Genomic DNA, 22411 nt, shown 5'->3' with positions numbered 1-22411 from the left:
GTCTATGGGTCAGAAGAAGATTGGGTAAGACAGCAATTAAACCTCTGGGTTAATAATAAAAAACCCCTTAACCCGGAGGAGAGTCGATATGCGGAAGTGTGGTTAGAAAGACCGGGAGCTAGACTTTACCCACTGAATGAAATAAAAACTAAACAAAAGAAAAAGCAGGAAGAGTTGGACGAAACCCTTCTAACCCCCCCTCCTTACATTCCTCCTCCTGCTCCCGCAGAGGTCCCCAGAGCGCCCACTCCCCCACCAGAGTCGGAACAAGGGTCTCCCCCTCTTCCTAGACGCATAACTAGAAGTCAGAAAGGGGCAGCTCAGATGTACCCCCTAAGGGAAATACCCATGGGGGGACCTCAACCTGTGATCGGATATATTTCCGTACCCCTAAACTCGGCTGACCTACGAGATTTTAAAAGAATTGAGATGGGAAACTTAATTGAGGACCCACTCGGAGTGGCAGAAAGATTAAATCAATTTTTTTGGACCAAACCTTTATACTTGGAATGAGATGTAATCTATCCTTGGTCAATTATTTACTACCGAGGAAAGAGATATGATTAGACGAGCAGGAATGAGACTGTGGGATGCTCAGCATGCCCAGGGACCCCAAGCAGATATTAAATGGCCACTCCAAAGACCTAATTGGGATAATCAGGATCCAGTGCATAGAACTCATATGCAGGACCTGAGAACTATAGGAATTCAGGGGATTAGGGAAGCAGTACCCCGTGGCCAGAATATCAATAAAGCATTTAATGAAATGCAAAAGAAAGATGAAAGCCCTACTGAGTGGCTGGAACGACTGAGGAAAGCCCTTCAGCTGTACTCTGGGGTAAATCCAGACGACCCTTTAGGGTAAGCGCTCCTAAAAACTCAGTTTGTGGCAAATAGGAGAGTCAGGGGCTCTATATCTTAGGGGACCGGAGTCATCATGAGCCCTTGATAAAATTAAAAATAGGTCCCCACAAACAAGAGTTCACCTTTTTAGTAGACACTGGGGCTGAGAAATCAACTATTAAGCAAATACCTGAGGGATGTAAAGTTTCCCCTGAAAAAGTACAAGTAATTGGGGCAAAAGGAGAACCCTTTAAAGTAAGCAAAATCAAAAATGTGGTATTCGAAACTGAAAATAAATTTGGAATGGGTGAACTCTTGCTCGTCCCTGAAGCAGAATTTAATCTGTTAGGACGAGATTTAATTGTTGAATTGCAATTAGAAATTAAAATAAAAAATCAAGAGCTAACAGTGATATGGAGAAATAGTGTGAAATGGCGACAATGGACATCGATTGTGATTGCATATGTCTGCTCAAGGAATGTGGGTATGGTGACTGGTCATGGGTGCGATGTCTGGTCACATAGGCACACAGCTCTGAGGAGACAACTACAGTTTTGAGGAGACGACGGCCCTTCTTCCTCTAACAAAGGGGCTATTTAAAAAAGAATGAGAAAAGGATGAGAGACATTCCAATGCTATCTAGAGGGAGGGAGTGCTAAGTCTCCTTGCTGGAGAAGATCGGATGGTCACAAGGACATGAATCACCTACAAACCTGCAAGACCACCACATTCCAGGCAAAGGACTGATAAGCTAATTAACATACGAAGCGGGGTTTAGGTAATGAATATGTATAGGCGTTAATTGAATATTCATTTGTTTTATTGTATAAATGTGAGATGGTTCGTCACTTCGGGCATGCACGCTTGTGGAGGAGCAATCCCCCGTGCATCTGCGCGCAATAAACATACCTACTTTATAACTTTCGAGTTATAGAGTCTAATTCCGCACGTCAGTTTGGCGAGCCAGCCAGGAGGATTTCTGCTCGGCTGAGGGACCAGCTGCGGAGCGGACGCTCCTAGGCGCGCCCCGGGAGATTTCCTCGGAGGAGCCTCCTCTTCTCAGCTGTTCACCCGGGAGCAGAGGAAAAACCCCTGGATCCACGGATAAAACGGTATGTTTAGAAATGGGGCGGCTGGTGAGACGCACGGAGACGTCCGGCGCGCAGCATAGTCCCCAGGAGGAAAGGTACCTTGGGAGGGGGTTTGCTGACCAAGGGGTGGCCGCTAGCGATCTTGAGGGCAGATCGAGCAAACCCGAGGTTACTGCCGTTCCTAAAAGCCCGGAGGCCTCGTGACGGAAAGCGGGGGGCGGGACGGAATAAGGCGGAATCTCACAGGAACAAGAGGGACCTCACAGCAAAAGTAAAAGGGAAACTTTTGCGTAGGAAAAAGAGGAAGCTAAAAACTTCCTTTAGGTTGTTTTAAGAATTGGGGAGTTCCTGGAATGTAACAACTGAAATAGCGCTCTGTGTCTTGTTTGTTCTATGTGTTGTCTTGTTATATGTTCAAAACTCGGAGTTATGAAATGTATGTTGAAAAATATTAACATACTGGTAATTCGTGGCAAATAGCGGAAAACTTAACACTCTGCTTAAGACCAGGAAAAATTGGTTTTTGTTTGTTGTTTGGGTTTTTTTTTTGGCAATTGTTCATTGAAATGCATACTTTGTGAACTGTTAGTGTTCCTAAGAGTTTGTACATAAGTGCACGGTACCGTATAACATACTGCTTGTGTGACTGCGGGCTGCCCGGAGAGTGTGAATGGTGTGATTGAGATGCGCATTTTGATTTTCCGTGTATAGCTTAATTATTTTGACTGAGTGTGAGTGCAAGAGTGCTTGAGACAGGCGTTTGAGTGCAAAACGAGTAAGAAGCTCTATCCGCGTTTCTGACCTTGGGTGGCTAAGGCGGCCGGAAAAAAAAAAAGAAAAACCAAAGTAATTAAAATTGCAAAATGGGAAATGGAAGAAGTAAGCCCTGTGAAAAATCGCCCTTGGGCTGTATATTAAAACATTGGAGTGATATTTTAGGACATGGTGGTACCGAAAATAGAAGGAAATTGGTTAAATATTGTAATCAGTGGTGGCCTTTGTATAAATTGGAGAGTGATGCGAAATGGCCTCAGGAGGGAGGAACGTTAGATTATAACACTCTCCTGCAATTAATGTTGTTTCTGAGGACAGAGGGAAAATGGGATGAAGTATCATATGCAGACATGTTCTTTGTCCTCCAGGACAAACCTGAGTGGCAAAAGGACTGTGGATTAGTACCCCCTCGGGATCCTATGGTACTAGCACTAGAAAGAGTGCGGGATTAACATCACCTGATCTTTGATTGTGGCTCTAGAAAAGGATAGGAAAAAACTGAGACCTAAACTAGAAAGATATTCTTATTGAAATTTTTGTGTTAAAAAGTTCAGGTTGCGGTTCCTTCTGTGGAGCAACCAGAATGAAACACGTTGTAAGATATAAAAACTTGTACTGATGCATGTAAAACCTGAGGCGTGTGTGTGTGTGTGTGTAAGTGTTGGGGTGAGTTTGTACAAACCCCCGTACCCCCTCGAAGGTGCGACTGAATCATGCTGGGATGCATGGCAGGATGTTTTCTGTTTGCCTGCGAAGGCCTGATATGTAATAACACAGACTTAAAGCAACAAGTAGCAGATTTGCATTCAGGGTAAGAAAGAGTTAAAACAGAAGTGCTGCTGCAGAGGCAGGCTTGTGTAACCTGCAGAGCAGGAAGAGCATCTCCTGCCCCGAACCCTTCTGCTGGGGAGGAGGAGGGGGTTGCTGTTGCTGAGGACTGAGCAGAAGGACCTGAATGTCACCCCAATTGCTGCAGCATTTGCAGCACAACAGGACCGGTAACGGCCCCTTTAGGGCAGGCAATGGGTATGAGGTGGAATTTTAGTGAATACAAAACCAACTTATTTGGTGTTAAACTTCAGTAAAAAAAAAAAAAAAATTGTTACAGTTGTGGGAGCTGCTGGCCACCAGGAAAACATCCTGAAACCTTTAAAGTACAAAGTAAAAAAACCAAAACAAATAAGAATGCCAAATTCACTAAAATCTTTGTTGGCATGAGATTTATTAGAACATCTAGACGTTTAAAGAAGGGGAAATGAAATTAAAAGTTAAATACGATCAAGTAATTGAAATATTCAGCTTATCTTTAATTCAACAGAACAGAGGAAAAGAGGACCTCCCTGAAGTAAAAGAAATTTTTAACCAGGTGTATCTGAAAATAAATTCCAGGAAAGGTGAAAAATGCTTTACCTGTTACAGTAAAAATGATAAGGGGGAGGCTTGCCCAGTTCAGATAAAAACAATATCCCTTGGTCAGCAAGGCTGTGGGGATATTGGCAGAAAAAGTGAAGTGAAATAAAATACACTCTGTAGTAGTTCTACTAATGTAAATCTGTGTGTTTTGCCATGACAGTGACTTGTTATGGGATGTGCAGATGAAACTGCATTGACAATGAAGTACAAGGAATAAGGTTGGTCAGGTGCCTCCTACCATAGTCAAGGGCAAGCCTGGGTTGGCCTCGGTGTTTGCCACCAAGAAGAATCTTGAGCTCCGCTGCTGGCTGCAACCCAGTAGGCGTTGAGCGGTGGGAACATATGCCATGCCAGACCTCGGTGTGAGGAATGGCCCCTCTGTTATAAGAGGGTCATCCAGGAAGGAAGAACATAAGGTAGCCCATAGAGGCACTGATTTGGAAATTGGAAACTGCCTGGCCGACTATGAGGCCAGACGAGTAACAGAGGAGGTAGGAAAGGAGGAATTATCCTTAATACCAGACGATAAAATCCAAACTGTAAGTACAGATCAAGAGCCAAACTATTCTAAAGAAAACTTAAAGGTAATTCAGGACATGAATGATAAAATAAAAATAAATAAGTGGACTTATTTAAGGGATGGTCGTATAGTGGTACCATCCAATTTAATATGGATCACAGCCCTATTATTAATAAGACGCATTGGGGAGCTGATACTTTATATAAAAGTCTAAATCAGAAATTGATAGGGCGGAACTTGTATACTGTAATAAAACAGGTGACTCAGCAATGTGAAATGTGTTTACGCAATAATCCCAATACAGCAAATAAAATAAAACTAGGGAACATTAGTAGAGGAAATGTTCCAGGGCAACATTAGCAGATCGATTTCTCGGAACTTCCTAGAAAAGGGGGGTATCGACATTTATTGGTACTAGCAGATACCTTTTCAGGTTGGCCAGAAGCCTTCCCGTGCGGAACTGCTAAAGCCCGGGAAGTGACCAAAATACTACTCCAAGAGATAATACCTAGGTTTGGAGTCCCAGCGGTAATGTCCTCGGATAGAGGACCACATTTTGTGTCCAGAATAGTGCAACAGATCAGCCACCGTCTAGGAATAGATTGGCAATTACATACCCCATACCGACCACAATCGCGTGGCCAGGTGGAAAAGATGAATCATCTAATCAAACAACAGATTGTCAAGTTAGGCCAAGAAACAAATCTAACTTGGCCCCAGTCTTTGCCATTAGCTCTTACACGAATTCGAACTAGACCAGAGCAAAAGAGGGGCTTAGCCCATTTGAAATTTTATATGGACGACCCTATGGGGTACAAAAGGGGACGTCTTCACAGATTGGTGAAGAAACAATGACTTCCTATATGGTGGCACTAAACAAACAATTAATAAGAATTGAGAAGCATGTGATGGGAACACGCAGTAGGGGTCTGGATGGACCTGTTCACGATATACAACCAGGGGACTATGTATACGTTAAGTGTTTTGCAGATAAAACCCTGGAACCACAGTGGACCGGACCTTTTCAAGTCCTACTCACCACCTACACTGCAATCAAGGCTGAGGGACAGAATTCTTGGATTCACCATACCCCGATTAAGAAAGCCCCTGCCACTTCGTGGAAAGTAACCCCAGATAAAAAAGAACTGAAACTCAAATTTACTCGGACAAATGGGAACAATGTGGGTGGCAATTAAAGCTGCAAAGTGGGAAGCCTATGTAAACAGGCAGAAAGCCCGAAGCAGCCGTTCTCCTGAAGAATTCCCTTGCTGCCGAGAAGATGGTACACCCCGTGGCTCGAAGCAACCGAGTCGACGGGCAAGGCAGAGGAGGAACAAACTGTGGAGAAAAGAACCAGAACAATGGGACACTAAAGCAACAATGGCCGAACTTCCCCAGGACTGGAGTAGTCCAGGACACCATGTCTGAACTCCAGAAAAGGTTAGATCAACGTAAGAAAGATCGTGAGGCGGGCAGGTCATGGTATGAAAACTGGTTTAATATCTCACCTTGGCTAACCACTTTGTTGTCTGCTTTAGCAGGACCACTTATTATGTTGATTCTGGGACTTATATTTGGGCCTTGTATATTACGCTACACTTTATTAGAGAACGGTTTGACATAGCTAAATTGCTTATTTTAACTACGAGGTCTAGGGCAAAATATAAGAGTGTATCTATTAATGAGGATGAAGATTGTTGCGAATGCGTTATGCCACGTGAAAACTATGCCTATTGTAATTGTGAGGTTATTACCTTGTGAGTGTTATGATAAATGTTGGGATTGTGGAAAAAGGTTTGTTCGCAGTGCCGAGAATGAAAGCAGCGTCTAATAAACAATAAAAGGATAAAAAGAAAAAAAGGGGGGATTGTAAGAAACTATGGACTAGGGTATTGTTTATTAAGATTTATGTTAAGCCCAATGTAAAGATTAGGCAACAAAAGATAAGATAACCGCCAGGTGTCCAGGATGCCGCTTGTGAAAGATAAGATAACCGCCAGGTGTCCAGGATGCCGCTTGTGCGTATGAATGAAGGGTCAACACCTCCACTACTTCATGAACACGAAAGTAAAAAAAAAGGTATAAAAAGGGACTGTTTGAACTGCTCAGGACGGCAGTTGGAGGAGCGCAGACTCCCCTGTCGTCCAGCGCTGTTTTTGCTCATATTCTACTTGCTATAATTAATAAAAATTTTAATTGGATTATGATCTATTGTGGTCTCAATTTATAACAATATGCAGACATGTTCTTCGTCCTCCGTGACAAACCTGAGTGGCAAAAGGACTGTGGATTAGTACCCCCTCGGGATCCTATGGTACTAGCACTAGAAAGAGTGTGGGATTAACATCACCTGATCTTTGATTATGGCTCTAGAAAAGGATAGAAAAAAAACCTGAGACCTAAACGAGAAAGATGTTCTTGTTGAAATTTTTGTGTTAAAAAGCTCAGGTTGTGGCTCCTTCTGTGGAGCAACCAGAATGAAACACGTTGTAAGATAAAAACTTGTACTAATGTATGTAAAAGCTGAGGCTGGGGGATGGAGAATCAAAGACCTTGTGAAAGTGTTAAAGTATTGGGGTGAGTTTGTACAAAGCCCCGTACCCCCTCGAAGGTGCGACTGAATCATGCTGGGACGCATGGCAGGATGTTTGCTATTTGCCTGCGAAGGCATGGTATGTAATAACACAGACTTAAAGCAACAAGGAGCAGATTTGCATTCAGGGTAAGAAAGAGTTAAAACAGAAGTGCTGTAGCAGAGGCAGGCTTGTGTAACCTGCGGAGCAGGAAGAGCATCTCCTGCCCTGAACCCTTCTGCTGGGGAGGAGGAGGGGGTTGCTATTGCTGACAATTGAGCAGAAGGACCAGACAATGTCACCCCAATTGCTGCAGCATTTGCAGTACAACGGGACCGGTAACGGCCCCTCTAGGGCAGGGAATGGGTATGAGGTGGAATTTTAGTGAATACAAAATCAACTTATTTGTTAAACTTCAGTAAAAAAAAAAAAAAAAAGTTACAGTTGTGGGAGCTGCTGGCCACCAGGAAAACATCCTGAAACTTTTAAAGTACAAAGTAAAAAAACAAATAAGAATGCCAAATTCACCAAAATCTTTGTTGGGATGAGATTTATTAGAACATCTAGACATTTAAAGAAAGGGAAATGAAATTAAAGTTAAATATGATCAAGTAATTGAAATATTGAGCTTATCTTTAATTCAACAGAAAAGAGGAAAAGAGGACCTCCCTGAAGTAAAAGAAATTTTTAACCAGGTGTATCTGAAAATAAATTCCAGGAAAGGTGAAAAATGCTTTACCTGTTACAGTAAAAATGATAAGGGGGAGGCTTGCTCAGTTCAGATAAAAACAATATCCCTTGGTCAGCAAGGCTGTGGGGATATTGGCAGAAAAAGTGAAATAAAATACACACTGTAGTAGATCTACTAATGTAAATCTGTGTGTTTTGCCATGACAGTGACTTGTTATGGGATGTGCAGATGAAACTCTGCATTGACAACGAAGTACAAGGAATAAGGTTGGTCAGGTGCCTCCTACCATAGTCAAGGGCAAGACTGGGTTGGCCTCGGTGTTTGCCACCAAGAAGAATCTTGAGCTCCGCTGCTGGCTGCAACCCAGTAGGCGTTGAGCGGTGGGAACATATGCCATGCCAGACCTTGATGTGAGGAATGGCCCCCTCTGTTATAAGAGGGTCATCCAGGAAGGAAGAACATAAGGTGGCCCATAGAGGCACTGATTTGGAAATTGGAAACTGCCTGGCCGACCATGAGGCCAGACGAGTAACAGAGGAGGTAGGAAAGGAGGAATTATCCTTAATACCAGATGATAAAATCCAAACTGTAAGTACAGATCAGGAGCCAAACTATTCTAAAGAAAACTTAAAGGTAATTCAGGACATGAATGATAAAATAAAATTAAGTAAGTGGACTTACTTAAGGGATGGTCGTATAGTGGTACCATCCAATTTAATATGGACCACAGCCCTATTATTAATAAGACACATTGGGGAGCTAACACTTTATATAAAAGTCTAAATCAGAAATTGATAGGGTGAAACTTGTATACTGTAATAAAACAGGTGACTCAGCAATGTGAAATGTGTTTACGCAATAATCCCAATACAGCAAATAAAATAAAACTAGGGAACATTAGTAGAGGAAATTATCCAGGACAACATTGGCAGATCGATTTCTCGGAACTTCCTAGAAAAGGGGGGTATCGATATTTATTGGTACTAACAGATACCTTTTCAGGTTGGCCAGAAGCCTTCCCGTGCAGAACTGCTAAAGCCCGGGAAGTGACTAAAATACTACTCCAAGAGATAATACCTAGGTTTGGAGTCCCAGCAGTAATGTTCTTGGATAGAGGACCACATTTTGTGTCCAGAATAGTACAACAGATCAGCCACCATCTAGGAATAGATTGGCAATTACATACCCCATACTGACCACAATTGAGTGCCCAGGTGGAAAAGATGAATCATCTAATCAAACAACAGATTGTCAAGTTAGGTCAAGAAACAAATTAACTTGGCCCCAGTCTTCGCCATTAGCTCTTACACGAATTCAAACTAGACCAAGAGCAAAAGAGGGGCTTAGCCCATTTGAAATTTTATATGGACGACCCTATGGGGTACAAAAGGGGACGTCTTCACAGATTGGTGAAGAAACAATGACTTCCTATATGGTGGCACTAAACAAACAATTAATAAGAATTGAGAAGCATGTGATGGGAACACGCAGTAGGGGTCTGGATGGACCTGTTCACGATATACAACCAGGAGACTATGTATACGTTAAGTGTTTTGCAGATAAAACCCTGGAACCACAGTGGACCGGACCTTTTCAAGTCCTACTCACCACCTACACTGCAATCAAGGTTGAGGGACAGAATTCCTGGATTCACCATACCCGGATTAAGAAAGCCCCTGCAACTTCGTGGAAAGTAACCCCAGATAAAAAAGGACTGAAACTCAAATTTACTCGGACAAATGGGAACAATATGGGTGGCAAGTAAGTGAACCTGAGCGGTTGTAGATCCACCATATGGGAAGGGCACCACAACAAACAATATAGAACAAAAGGGTCTGGGACTGAGCCAGTGGCCAGTCTTGCCCAACTTGTTATCAGTAAGCCCCAACTCAAACAAAGATATTTTGATCAAAACAGATTTTATATACATATATGAGGAACATTTAGATTCTTAAAATGATCAATAGTGGGTTTAAACCATTTGTGTTTATTTGTACCCTCTCTCTTGCCTACAACCAAGAGCCTGATAACTGGCCTTGGAATCATGCCCAGAAAAAACACACTGGAATAATGGGAAAGGTGGACTCAAAGACGAAACTAGCTATGGTGGTTTTTTCTGAAAATGAGGTGTACCAAAGGAATCAATGGGACCGGGAGGATGTACACAAAGTCGACCGAAGTAGGGTGTCAAACATATAATGAAAAGGATAACACCAAGATTTCGGGAGACACCCTGATTAATGTCAGAAAGGTAGATAAGGAATTTACCCTTCTAAATACAACCATGTGCTTTAATTCACGGGAATGTTGGCACAATTTTACCTTAACCGAGCCCATCTTTATAATATGCCTAGGAAAGGAATCCCCAAGAACAGCTCTGACTTATAAGATCAAAATAACAATCATGCTAACCACTGTTCCTACCACCACCACAGTTACAACAACCCCATTAACGCTTGATCTTAAATTAACTAAACCAGATCCAAAAATTTATACAATTGGACCATATGTAATCAGAAATACAGGTCAGTAACAAATGTTGTTTAACCCAGAATGGTCTCTTAAAAGAACAGAGTTGCAAATACAAGTCAATGTTTCTGATGCTAAGCCATCCTGTTCCCCCTTCTTACGGACCTCTTATGAGGGATGGACAACTTGGTTAAGAAAAAGGGGAAATATTTATCGAAACAGAATAGTGAGAGATGTAACTGGAATGTTGGGAACAGGACTCGGAGTATTAAATTCCATAGACTCAGAGGTGATAATGAATAAACTAGCCGCCACCACGGCCGATCTATCAAAACTACAACAACCACTAAAATCTTCATTATTAGCATTAGGGGCACACCAATGGTTGATATCGAAGGTACTCCCCAGGTGGGAACAAATAAACATGGAAGATCATCAACTCATCACTAAGGCGTTAGGTGGTTTACAGGACGACGTCGCCTTGGCTCTAAGTTGTATCCAAGCCCAAATGTGGATGCAATCAATAGCTGCATCCATAATAAGAGAAGGAGAGGAAGGCATATTTCCTACGGAAATTCAAAAGATGGTTTGGGACAGTGCTACGGAGGTAGAAAGAAAACTCCAGTCATGGTGGAATATGGTGAACTTTACCTACGACCCCAACACACACACCATCACAGCTTTTGTGTTAACCATACATAATGCAGTAATAATTACCATACACCCCATTGTAGCCCTTGGAATTAACCATAATGGGGTGCTCCTATACCCTTTTGAACATAGAACATGGGCCAGAAAGACAGGCGACAAGTGGCAAACAGTAGATTTAGAATCTTGCATTATGCGAGAGCAGCAGGGCTTCCTCTGTGAAAGCAATACCATAATAGCTCAGGATACTTGTTTAGATACAGATCAGAAAATATGTCATTTTGAGGCCCGACCAAATGCAAACTTGAAAACAGTAATTATATATGCAGGGAAGGGATGTGCGTGTTTGAGAACTAAGTGTAACACAATAACCATAGATGGGGAGGTAAAAGAGACTGCACAATATTCAAATTACTGTATCTGTAATTTTACATCTAACTTTACCCTATCACAGATGATAATTCCTACCCCCATAGGGTATAAGTAATATAAAAGAACTATTAAAACATGCAGTTTTACAACGAATACTGGAAGAAACCAAAGAAAAGGGACACAAAACTCTTCTTATGATCCATCATGATGTAGAGGGGATCAAGAAAGTTTTAAAAAAGGTAGAACAGGATGGAAACCATAATTGGTGGGATACTCTCTTTGGCTGGTCACCTTCTGCAACAGGAATTCTTAACACTATGGTACACCCCACTGTGATCTTATTGATCAGTTTAGGAATTTCCTTAATACTAACCATTATGTTATATTTGTGGGTTTGGAGAATGTTTAAAAGGGTAACACTTATGTATGATGCTTTATATCATTCGGGAAGACTGCTTAAGTAAGAGAATTTACTTAGTTTAATAGAAAAGGGGGGATTGATATGGAGAAATAGTGTGAAATGGGGACAATGGACATCGATTGTGATTGTATATGTCTGCTCAAGGAATGTGGGTATGGTGACTGGTCATGGGTGCGGTGTCTGGTCACATAGCCACACAGCTTTGAGGAGACGCCTGCCCTTCTTCCTCTGACAAAGGGGCTATTTATAAAAGAATGAGAAAAGGATGAGAGATATTCCAATGCTATCTAGAGGGAGGGAGTGCTAAGTCTCCTTGCTGGAGAAGATCAGATGGTCACAAGGACATGAATCACCTATAAACCTGCAAGACCACCATGTTCCAGGCAAAGGACTGATAAGCTAATTAACGTACGAAGCAGGGTTTAGGTAACGAATATGTATAGGCGTTAATTGAATATTCATTTGTTTTATTGTATAAATGTGAGATGGTTCGTCACTTCGGGCATGCACGCTTGTGGAGGAGCGATCCCCCGTGCATCTGCGTGCAATAAACATACCTACTTTATAACTTGCGAGTTATAGAGTCTAATTCCGCATGTCAACAGGAATTAGGGTTTTGAATCAGATGCTGTCCTGGTTTCAGCTGGGATAGAGTTAATTTTCTTCTTAGTAGCTGGTGCAGTGCTGTGCTTTGGATTTGGTGTGAGAACAATGTTATAGGACACCGATGTTTCTGGTTGTTGCTAGATAATTTTTATATTAAGTCAAGGACTTCAATTTCTCAGGCCTTGCCAGTGAGAGGACTGGAGGGGCATGGGAAATTGGGAGGGGACACAGCCAGGACAGCTGACCCAAACTAGCCAAAAGGATGTTTCACACCATAGGACATCATGCTCAGCATATAAAGATGGGGGAAGAAGGAGGAAGGGGAGGCCATTTGGCATTATAACATTTGTCTTCCTGAGTAACCATTACATCTGATGGAGCCCTGCTTTCCTGGGGATGGCTCAATACCTGCCTGCCCATGGGAAGTAGTGAATGAGTTCCTTGTTTTGCTTTACCTATTAAACTGTCTCTATCTCAATCCACGAGTTTTCTAACTTTTACTCTTCTGATTCTCTTCCCCATGTCCTTTTTTAGAGGGAGTGAGTGAGCAGCTGTGTAGTGCTTAGTTTCTGGCTGGGGTTAAACCATGACAGATGCCAATTTGCATTAGAAAATAGGGATATGTTTTCAGCAGTTAACATTTTTAACCATTGGAACAAGCAAACAAAAAACCCTTAGATCCTGCATCCTCAGAATCCTCAAATCAAAACCAGATTCCTTGCATCTAGGACAGTTCATGATTTAGTCAGAAGCAGTTATGTTCAATGCAAGAGCAACTGTGCTGAAGTTAATGGTTTGATAAACAGGCAGACAAAAGTCTCAGTCCATTCTGGCCCTAAACTCAGAGAATATAATCCTGACTTCAAATAATCTCTATGCCTTAACATTTTGTGGGTAAAGCCATTCCAAACGAACAAATATGCCATAAGATTTTGAAGTTTCCATTCCACAAGTCAAGCCTACAGATAACTACTGTTAAGTACAACAAATAAACTCGGTGTAATAAAAGTTATATGCTACAAAAAAATTCTCCTAATAAGTTAAAGAGCACTGTACTGCCAAAATTATTCCAAGTAATCAATTGGCTCACAGCTTCCATCAGTCTGTATATTTAAACTAGCAAATGGCTCCCACTCACCACAAAATGCTATTTACACATAATACACTAAGTAACAAACATTTGTAGTTAGCCAGTTGGCTCATACTTTTAACCTTGTTCTTTCAGGTGCCAAACTGGAGGTGGAGAGGGATTGTATAAGGACAACACCTTACCAAAAAAATCCACCAAAAAAACAAACCACCCACCAGAAAGAGTAACCCTGGTCATTGTAGTGTTTGCAGGCTGCAGGATTTTTGGTTGGTGGGGTTTTGTTGGTTTGTTGTTTTTTTGGTTTGTTTTTTTTTTTTTTTATGGTGGGGTTTTATTACAAAAACAAATAGGAACCATTTATACTTTTAAATTAATATTTGCATGCACACAATATGAGAAGATAGCCAAGTTAATAGGGCTAGTGTCTTTAAATCAAAATCTCAGTCATAAGATTCTTAGTGTATCCAGCAACATTATAATAGATAAACAATCCACTGAAGACAGAATATCATACACTTGCCTCATTATACATGTAGTGGTTTTGGCTGGGATAGTTAGTTATTTTTCTTCATAGTAGCTTGTATGGGGCTATGTTTTGGATTTGTGATGAAAATACTGTTGATAACACAGGAATGTTTTAGTTATTGCTGAGCAGTGCTTACAGAGTCAAGGCCTTTTCTGCTCCTCACCCCACCCCACCCGCAAGTAGGCTGGGGGTGCACAAGAGGTTGGGAGGGGGCACAGCTGGGAGAGCTGACCCCAACTGACCAAAGGGATATTCCATACCATATGATGTCATGCTGAGCAATAAGACTAGGGGGGAGGTTGGCAGGGGGGCTGCTGCTCAGGTACTGGCTGGACATCAGTTGGTGAAAACAATTGCTCACTATTTGCATCACTTGCTTTTCTTGGGTTTTATTTTCCTCTGTCTCTTTCTTCTCCTCTTTTCCTTACAATTTATTATTATTTCTTTTTAATTATTAAGCTGTCCTTAACACACAAGTTTCTCTACTTTTACCCTTCCAATTCTCCCCCAGCCCACCAGCAGAGGGGGAGTGAATGAGCAGCTATGTGGTGCTTAGTTGCCAGCTAGGGTTAAACCACAGCAATACATAAGGGTGGGAAAAAATATTAATTTTTCAGTTCAATTTATGAACTAAATAATCGTTCACAAGTCAGTAGTTAAATCTTTATTACAATAATTTGAAAAAAATTGCTCTTAAACACCTACTGCACAAGCACACATTCCCCAACATACTATGCTATTCACAAAGCAAATACACCCTCGATTTCACCTAATAATGGTAGTTACTGCCACTAAAATAAGCATTTTTACATATTGTCAGTGTTAATGTTAGCGTTAGCCACAAGGTTAAAACGTAAAATAGTTAATAGTGGGAGGGAACTAACTTGTGCTAAAACTAACAGAGCCTGGTTTCCTTTGCATTTGTGCCTTTGCTGTCCTTGATCATAGTAACACAGACATACCCACCATCGATACCTCCAGTTCTCACCCAAATCTCCTCAACACTTTCCCCAGCTGACTCCACATTGCCTAACTATAAGCTGGGTAAGAGGCAGTCATTGCTACATCACTGGTTGCCAAAAGCTAACCAGAACAGGTAAGTCTTGAGCTCACCACTCTCCCACACGCTTATTTAGGTCCCTTCTCTACCTTTATTCACCCCTTTTTTATTATTATTAAAGAAAACACATAAGAATTCCATTTTTTTTAATCTGTCTGCTTTCATCTTCCTAATAATTTTATTCAAAGACAGATTTTTAAGTTTACCCTTGAGACAGGACTCCAATACTTGTACCAAGTAACAGATTCTGGAATTGGGCAGTGTCTTTCTAGCTGTTGATTTATTTCATACATTCTGACATTCCTAAATCAGTTTTCTCTGGCCTCCCTTCAAACCTGATACAGTACTTATCAGAACACAAAGGGGTAGTTTGAACTGTTACTCAAGCCTTTTTACTAGTGATATCAAAAGAGAAACCGTTTAAACCACAGGACATTTAAGAATATAAACATTCTGAAATCCATTGTATCACCAAATACTGATGATAAAGGCTTCTATTTAGTATCTCTGTCTCAAACTACATACCAGTCAGACCACTCTCCCAATATAAAAGAATGAAGAGTTATATATACACATATAAAAACCCCAGGAATATTTTACCAACCACATTCTTGCAAGTTCTCATTACATTTGCAGTGTTTTTCAAAATGTACATCCACTTTACAGATCATATCTAGCTTAAAGTTTCCATGCAAGTATTTAACATATTCCTGAAGTAGCTTTCTGGAGAGTCCAACATTTTTGTCTAATATTGCTTTAGTCCAGAAGGATCATTATGCACATGATATTTCAAAGTTAGAATCAATGTTGTGCTTAAATAGCTTTTTTTTTTTTTTTTTAATTTTAACCTTCTCATCCACAACTTTAATTCTAGGAAACACAGGTAGACAATTATGTAGGAGTCCTGAAAAATACCAAAACAAAACACTTCTAAAGGAACATTCTAGAGCACACATGGGTAATCAAACAGAATTTTTAGATCTAGGTTTCTCAGTCACCCATATTTCACATTCAGGAGAAAAAAAATTACTAAACTGATCTGAGACTACACTTATGCAGAATTATGGAGTATACAACATTTCCCAAAACAAAACCATAATGTGAACTAGCAAAAAGCATCCAAGTATTACACAACCATAGTGTTAAAGTATTAAGTCTCCTGCAGTTTCTTCATAGGATATTCTAAAGCAAAATCATTTACTTTTCAACAAGAGACCGACTGCCATGTTATTCCATAGCACCACAACTCACTGAAAAATGCAACATTTGTAGAAAATAAACAGAACTTGGTTGTAGAGGACTACACTGTTCGACTAATACTGGGGGGTGGGCAATGCAAACCACAAATCTACCAGTGCTACTTCAATGCCTACTTCTCACAGGACCCGAAAACCTAAGCCATCCACAGCAGCAAAACCGCGCATCTGTATAATTGAGGTCATTTAGCAAGGAATAGCCTACTCCATTCTGACTAGAGACAGATTTCCTCCCCCTCCCAACAGTAGGGGTTTAATGAATGCAAAACCATTGGTAGGGGTGGAGGAAGCTTTCTGTAAGCGACTCAGTTTTAATCCAAACACCACCACCACCACCTCTACACAAACGTTCCTTATCACCCTGCTAAGCTACACACCTAAGCCAACCCACAGTAACGCGAGGTCTCCATGCAAACCTGAGGACGAAAGTCTGTTGGCAGGATGCAGGGGCACATTAACCAGGAAACCGGAAAGAAAGAAGCATTGCCACTCCTCCAGAAGCCAGGAAGCTTAATAGTTGGAATAAGAAAGGGAGGGGTGAAAACAGAAGGGAGGAAAAAAAGGTGGGAGGAGAATAAGTTTGTGGGCTTTTTTTAAAGGAAAAGATACCTTTCCCCTTGGTGGGCAAAAGCTACCCTTAAGCACGAAAAAGGAAGGGGGTTTAAGGAGAAAAAAAAAAAAGAAAAAAACCCACAAAAAAAACCCCACTATCTATTAAAATACCATCGAACCCACAGAGACAATAACGTGCATTTTCTGCATCACAAAAAGTTCAAGCACAGCCTGCCGACACCCGACCCGCTGTCGCTCCTGTCGTCCCTCCCACCCCAGCACCGGAGGGCGGCAGACTGACCTGTCAAACAAACGGCAACGACAGCAACAGAAAATGAGCAACTAAGAGAAGGAGGAGGAGCAAAAATCTTTTCTCTTCAGGGGATTGATTCCCGTCCCCTTTTCCTTCCAGTTCCCCTTTTATTTTTTCCCTACCCTCACAAAAAAAAAAAAAAAAAGAAAGAAAATACTTCCCGTCTTTCCTCCTCCCCCCCCCCCAATATTCCGACTCAGAGTTTAAAACAAAGAGACGGAAATAGCCGAGTGCGGACCGAATGAAACCGAGTGAGCATGTCATGCATATAGCGCATGCGCACTGTGTGCACGCATACGCTCAGATCTATATCCTTGCCTCTGTCGAGATATGGGATTGGATTTGCGTTATCCATTCCTTTTATCCCATTCTGTTATGCGTGTGCTGAAAGGGGAGCAATGTCTTTCCGGTTTCCTCCTAAGCTTGGGGTGGAAGATACCTCTCTGCTGTACTGTTTCTCCCTAGGGTGGCCCCTGTGGGATTCCCAGCCCGGTATTGCTCCTTCATTCATGCACAATTTTTTCAGGTAGCATCCTTGTATGCTATCTTTTTGTCAAGATGGGAGTGATTGGGTGAGGGGTGAACTTACCCAGAAATAGCCTTTCTGCAATGCATGCTTTTCCCCTGCCCCATTTAGCCTTGACACACAGGCACTCCTGACGCTGCTTCCCCAAAACTTGTACCTTCCTCACATGCAAAGACAAGCACCCCAGAATAATCCTCCCCAAACCTGCATATTTCCACATACAGGGACACTCATCACTGTCAAACAGATAGACTCATCACTGATAAACAGGGACAGACATTTTCTGCATGACCCTTCTAATGTCTCCCTAACATATTGGGAAGACAAACACTCTTGCAACATACAAGGAAAGATCTTACTGCCACAGGCCACCAACTCCCTTATTTACACAGGAATGAACCCACGAACAGCTTTTCTCCACCAACAAACTCCACACACAGGACTTAACCCTAGTACTCTATTCACAGCACAAAAAAGCACCAAAACAAGCTCCCAACATTAAAGTCATACATGCAAACCACCAACTTCTGTACTAGATTCTCTAGGACCCAAATACTCCCCCATCCACATATGCAGATTTCAGAAACAGCTCACATCCTCTCCAAGACATGCTCACTTTCAAGAGTCCAGAAAATGGATGTCCAATTATGAACAGTATCAACATTCCCCAGACTGTAAAAATGAGTTTAATTTTTCAAAATAAGATTAATTAACAAACCTTACATTCTGGACAATTTGTAGGCTTTCAGATTTCAGTGTTTAAAGCCATATCATACTCCAGAGTTTTCTCCAGAAGCATATAGGTGGGTTGTTTTTTTAATATCCTCCCCCAAATAATCACATAATTCTGTAAGTTGCAGCTTTAAGACATCCACTAGTTACAATTAAACTTACACAGGAGCTAGGAATGCTGGTGACAAGTTATTTGTAATTTTTCATTAGTTTGCATAAGTCAAATACTTCAACTGAAAGACAAAGCATGAGGACAAATTTGCAAAGCAGGAACTGAGGTTGAGCTCACACCACATAGCTGAACACTAAGATTACTCAGAAAGTAACCTTTTGTCGTGGTTTAACCCTGGCCAGCAACCAAGCACCACACAGCCACTTGCTCACTCGCCCCCACCCAGAGTGATGGGAAGGAAGATCGAAAAGGAATGTAAAACTCAAGGGTTGAAATAAGAACAATTTAATAGGTAAAGTAAAAGCCGCACATGCAAGCAAAGCAAAGCAAGGTATTCATTCACCACTTCCCATGGGCAGCAGGTGTTCAGCCATCCCCAGGAAAGCAGGGCTCCATCACACGTAACAGTTACTTGGGAAGACAAACGCCATTATGCCAAATGTCCCCCCCTTCCTTCTTCTTCCCCCAGTTTATATACTCAGCATGACGTCATATGGTATGGAATATCCCTTTGGCTAGCTTGGGTCACTGTCACGATGGAGGGAAGACACAGTCACTCAATATGAGTGAGCAGCAGACTTCGTTTATTGTACCTTACAGTCACCTTTTATGCCTTCTTATAATTAGCTCATACATATTACAAAAGTTAAGCTCATTATTGGTTAGTTGCCTAAATACCAAGCCCGCCCCTGGTTTCTCTTCTGTAGTTATCTGTTCCCACCTGCAACATTCTTTTCCCACCAAAATCTTCCTGTTATTAGTAACAAGGACAGCCAAAGACAGTGTATTTTGCTTTACTTCAGATAAGCTGAGAGCGATGTGCATTTTTGTCCAGCCAGCTGGACTATGTCTATGTGACCTTTTTCAGCTAGCCAGTTATCCACACATAATCATAATATTTTTTGTAAATCATTAACATACTCTCCTCCTATATCCGATTCTGCGCAGTAGAGCTTAGAAAGGTCTAGGAATGGGTCTGGGGTACGATTTGGGTAGGTGGTATATGAGTCGGTGGTCGCCATCTCCCCCTGCCGGAATTACCTTTTACTAAAGTTCACGGTTTCTTGGCAGGTAACTACAAGCTGTTCCAGTCGACTCTCCCCGGTTTCCATTAATCTTATATTCTGACATTTCAATGCACCTTCTACATACAGAAGACTGGTCAAATACAAAGAAACCTTTCAAACCCTAAAGTTATTACCTAAATTTTAGCAATGGTTCTAGCCCATTCTTCTGGCCTTGGTACGGGATGTACAGAAGATCTCATAGTAGCTTTTACTGTGCAACTATAAGTTTCATTAAAATATTTCTTATCCTTCTATATTTCAATTTTATAAAATAATTTTATAAAATCAAATAATCAAATAAAATCAATCAATCTTAACTTATTAGCAAATCTATAACACCTGGCAGGGTGGGTAAGAGAATTGGAAAGGAATGTAAAACTCAAGGTTTGAGATAAGAACAATTTAATAATTTAAACAGAATAAAAAGGTAAGAACAACAATAATAACAATAGTAACAATAATAATAGCAGTTATAATGGAAAGGTGGGGAAAAGCATGAAATCCAAAGGAAAAGGGAGAAAGGAAAACAAGTGATGCACAGTACAACTGCTCACCACCCGCTGACCAATGCTCAGCCAGTCCCTGAGCACCGATTACCCCAGCTAACCCTCCAAGTTTATATACCAAGCATGACATCCCGTGGTATGGAATACCTCTTTGGCTGGTTCAGGTCAGCTGTCCTGGCTGTGTCCCCTCCCACTCTCTTGTGCCCCTCCAGCCCTCTGGCTGGCAAGGCCCAAGAAATGTAAAAGTCCTTGACTTAGTATAAACATTACCCAGCAACAACTACAAACATCAGTGTGGTTATCAACACTGTTCTCACATCATAGCCAAAACACAGCACTGCACTGGCTACTAAGAAAAAAATTAACTCCATCCCCACGAAAACCATGACAGTCCCTGACATTTTTCAGGTGGGATCTCAATTTCTGCTTTATTTGGTCGTTGCCATACTGCTGTTGCTGCTTCCCCTGCCCCTTCAGAGGAATCTCCTCCGATTAGAATATCATCTATATTTTCGTACAGTTTCACATTCTGAGGAAGTGAGACTGTAAAATTCAGCAAACACAGTTTGAGCAATTGTGGGTGAGTGTTTATACCCTTGTGGGAGCCTGTTAAAGGTGTATTGTATACCTTCCCAAGTAAAGGCAAATTTCTTGTTATCCTTCTCGTGTTTACACTACTAAAGCATTCTCTTAACACTACTAAAGCATCAGCATAATTGTTAGTAGTTTCTTCCCTCTCTTCTTAATTACTCCCAAAAAAACCCAACTAAGTTTTCAAGATTTCTTCTTCCTGAGTTTCACAGTCTGGCTGTAACTGAGGAACCTGTGTCAAGGAATCATATAATAATTTAGATCAGAAGAGACCTCTGGAGGTCATCTGGTCCAACCCCCTGTTCAAAGCAAGGCTGATTTCAAGGTTAGGGCAGTTTACTCAAGGCTGTGACCAGTTGATTTCTGAGTATATAACCTCTCTGTGCAATCTGTTCCAATGTTTGACTACCGTCTTAGCAGGTCTGTTGGACTTGCTTCAGTGTGTCAACATCATTTTGTAATGGGGAACCCAAAATTGGACACAGTACTCCAGGTGCAGTCTCACAAGTGCCAGATGGACTGCAAGAATCATTTCTGTGGACTGGACATCTACATTCTTGCTAATACAGTCCAGTATATAGATTGTTTCAAAGAACGTCTTCAGAATTTCTTAGTGATTAAGTATTCTTTATTGTCGGCGCCGGGTGTACGGGGGATCCTTCCACCAATCGTACACACCCAGAGGGGCAGATTATCTTATATTTATATAATGAAACAATGAATATTCCATTAACGCCTATACATATTCATCACCTGAACCCGCCTACCCTCGCTTCGTATGCTAATTAGCTTATCAGTCTTTCACGCTTGCGCAGATTCTTCCAAAAATTGTGGGCCGGGGTCTTTAGAATGTGGGCAGTGGTCTATGGGAGGAAGGCCGTAGGTCTTCCTCATGGTGTACTTTTCACCTTAGTTCTCAAAAGTGATGAGTTGGCAGACTTGTAGAAATCTTTCCCAGGGTTTTTACAATACTCCTTGTAATTTTACTCAAGGCCATCCTGCTGTCCCGTTATCTCCTTGGTAGGGCAGCTTGCTTTGCAGATAAGGAGGACAGCTCCCCTTTCAGAGATTTGCAACTTTCTTGCCAGAACAGTCTATATGATCTTTCAAACATTTTAACCCCTTTGTCGCTATACAATTACAAGCTTATTTATGCATTAAAATGAATATTGGTTTATGAATACAAACTTGACCATATTATTTAGAGCTTATTCACATCAGTTGACTGCCTTTGTCATGAGGGCACATGTTGCTGTTGAGACGGACACAATACACAAAGGATTGTGCACAAAAGCCAAAAGGTCAAAGGCCCCCATTTATTGTTCTAACAAGCCTTTTTATATATTTCTTAAGAACAGGTGCCTATACATGATTGGTTCACTCACAGACCACCAGTTCATGATTGGATGACCTTTTCTTTGCTACATCTTTGATACACTTCTACTTGTGCATCTGGCAGTTCCTTATCTTGTTGGCTCAGCTTTTCTCAGGAGTTTCCCAGGCTCTTCAAGGATACACAGGTATCTGTTCAAGGCTAATGTTAAGCTCGCATTCCAATCCCTCGGACCAGCTCAGGCACGCTGCTCGCTTCTGGTCTAC

At 41.5% G+C, this 22411-nt stretch overlaps 1 protein-coding gene across 3 annotated transcripts in view; it reads right to left on the bottom strand.

Moving 5' to 3' along the window:
• The window catches only part of LOC119140878 (polycomb group RING finger protein 3-like), a 119822-nt gene extending 102505 nt beyond the window's left edge, over positions 1-17317 (bottom strand). For 2 of the 3 annotated variants that reach the window (XM_037372530.1, XM_037372531.1), the window contains exons 1-2: positions 17207-17317; positions 16770-16862 (exon numbers count right to left, since the gene is read on the bottom strand). The gene's annotated coding sequence lies outside the window, so the exon portion shown is untranslated. Of the gene's footprint in view, positions 1-16769; positions 16863-17206 lie in introns of those variants that run through there. The other variant, XM_037372532.1, reaches the window with a different exon arrangement.
• Positions 17318-22411: the final 5094 nt, after the last annotated feature.

Source organism: Falco rusticolus, chromosome W, assembly GCF_015220075.1.
Source record: "Falco rusticolus isolate bFalRus1 chromosome W, bFalRus1.pri, whole genome shotgun sequence".
In the NCBI taxonomy this organism is placed as follows: domain Eukaryota; kingdom Metazoa; phylum Chordata; class Aves; order Falconiformes; family Falconidae; genus Falco; species Falco rusticolus.
Note: the sequence above shows the minus strand (reverse complement) of the source record. Positions and strands in the feature narration are given on the sequence as shown.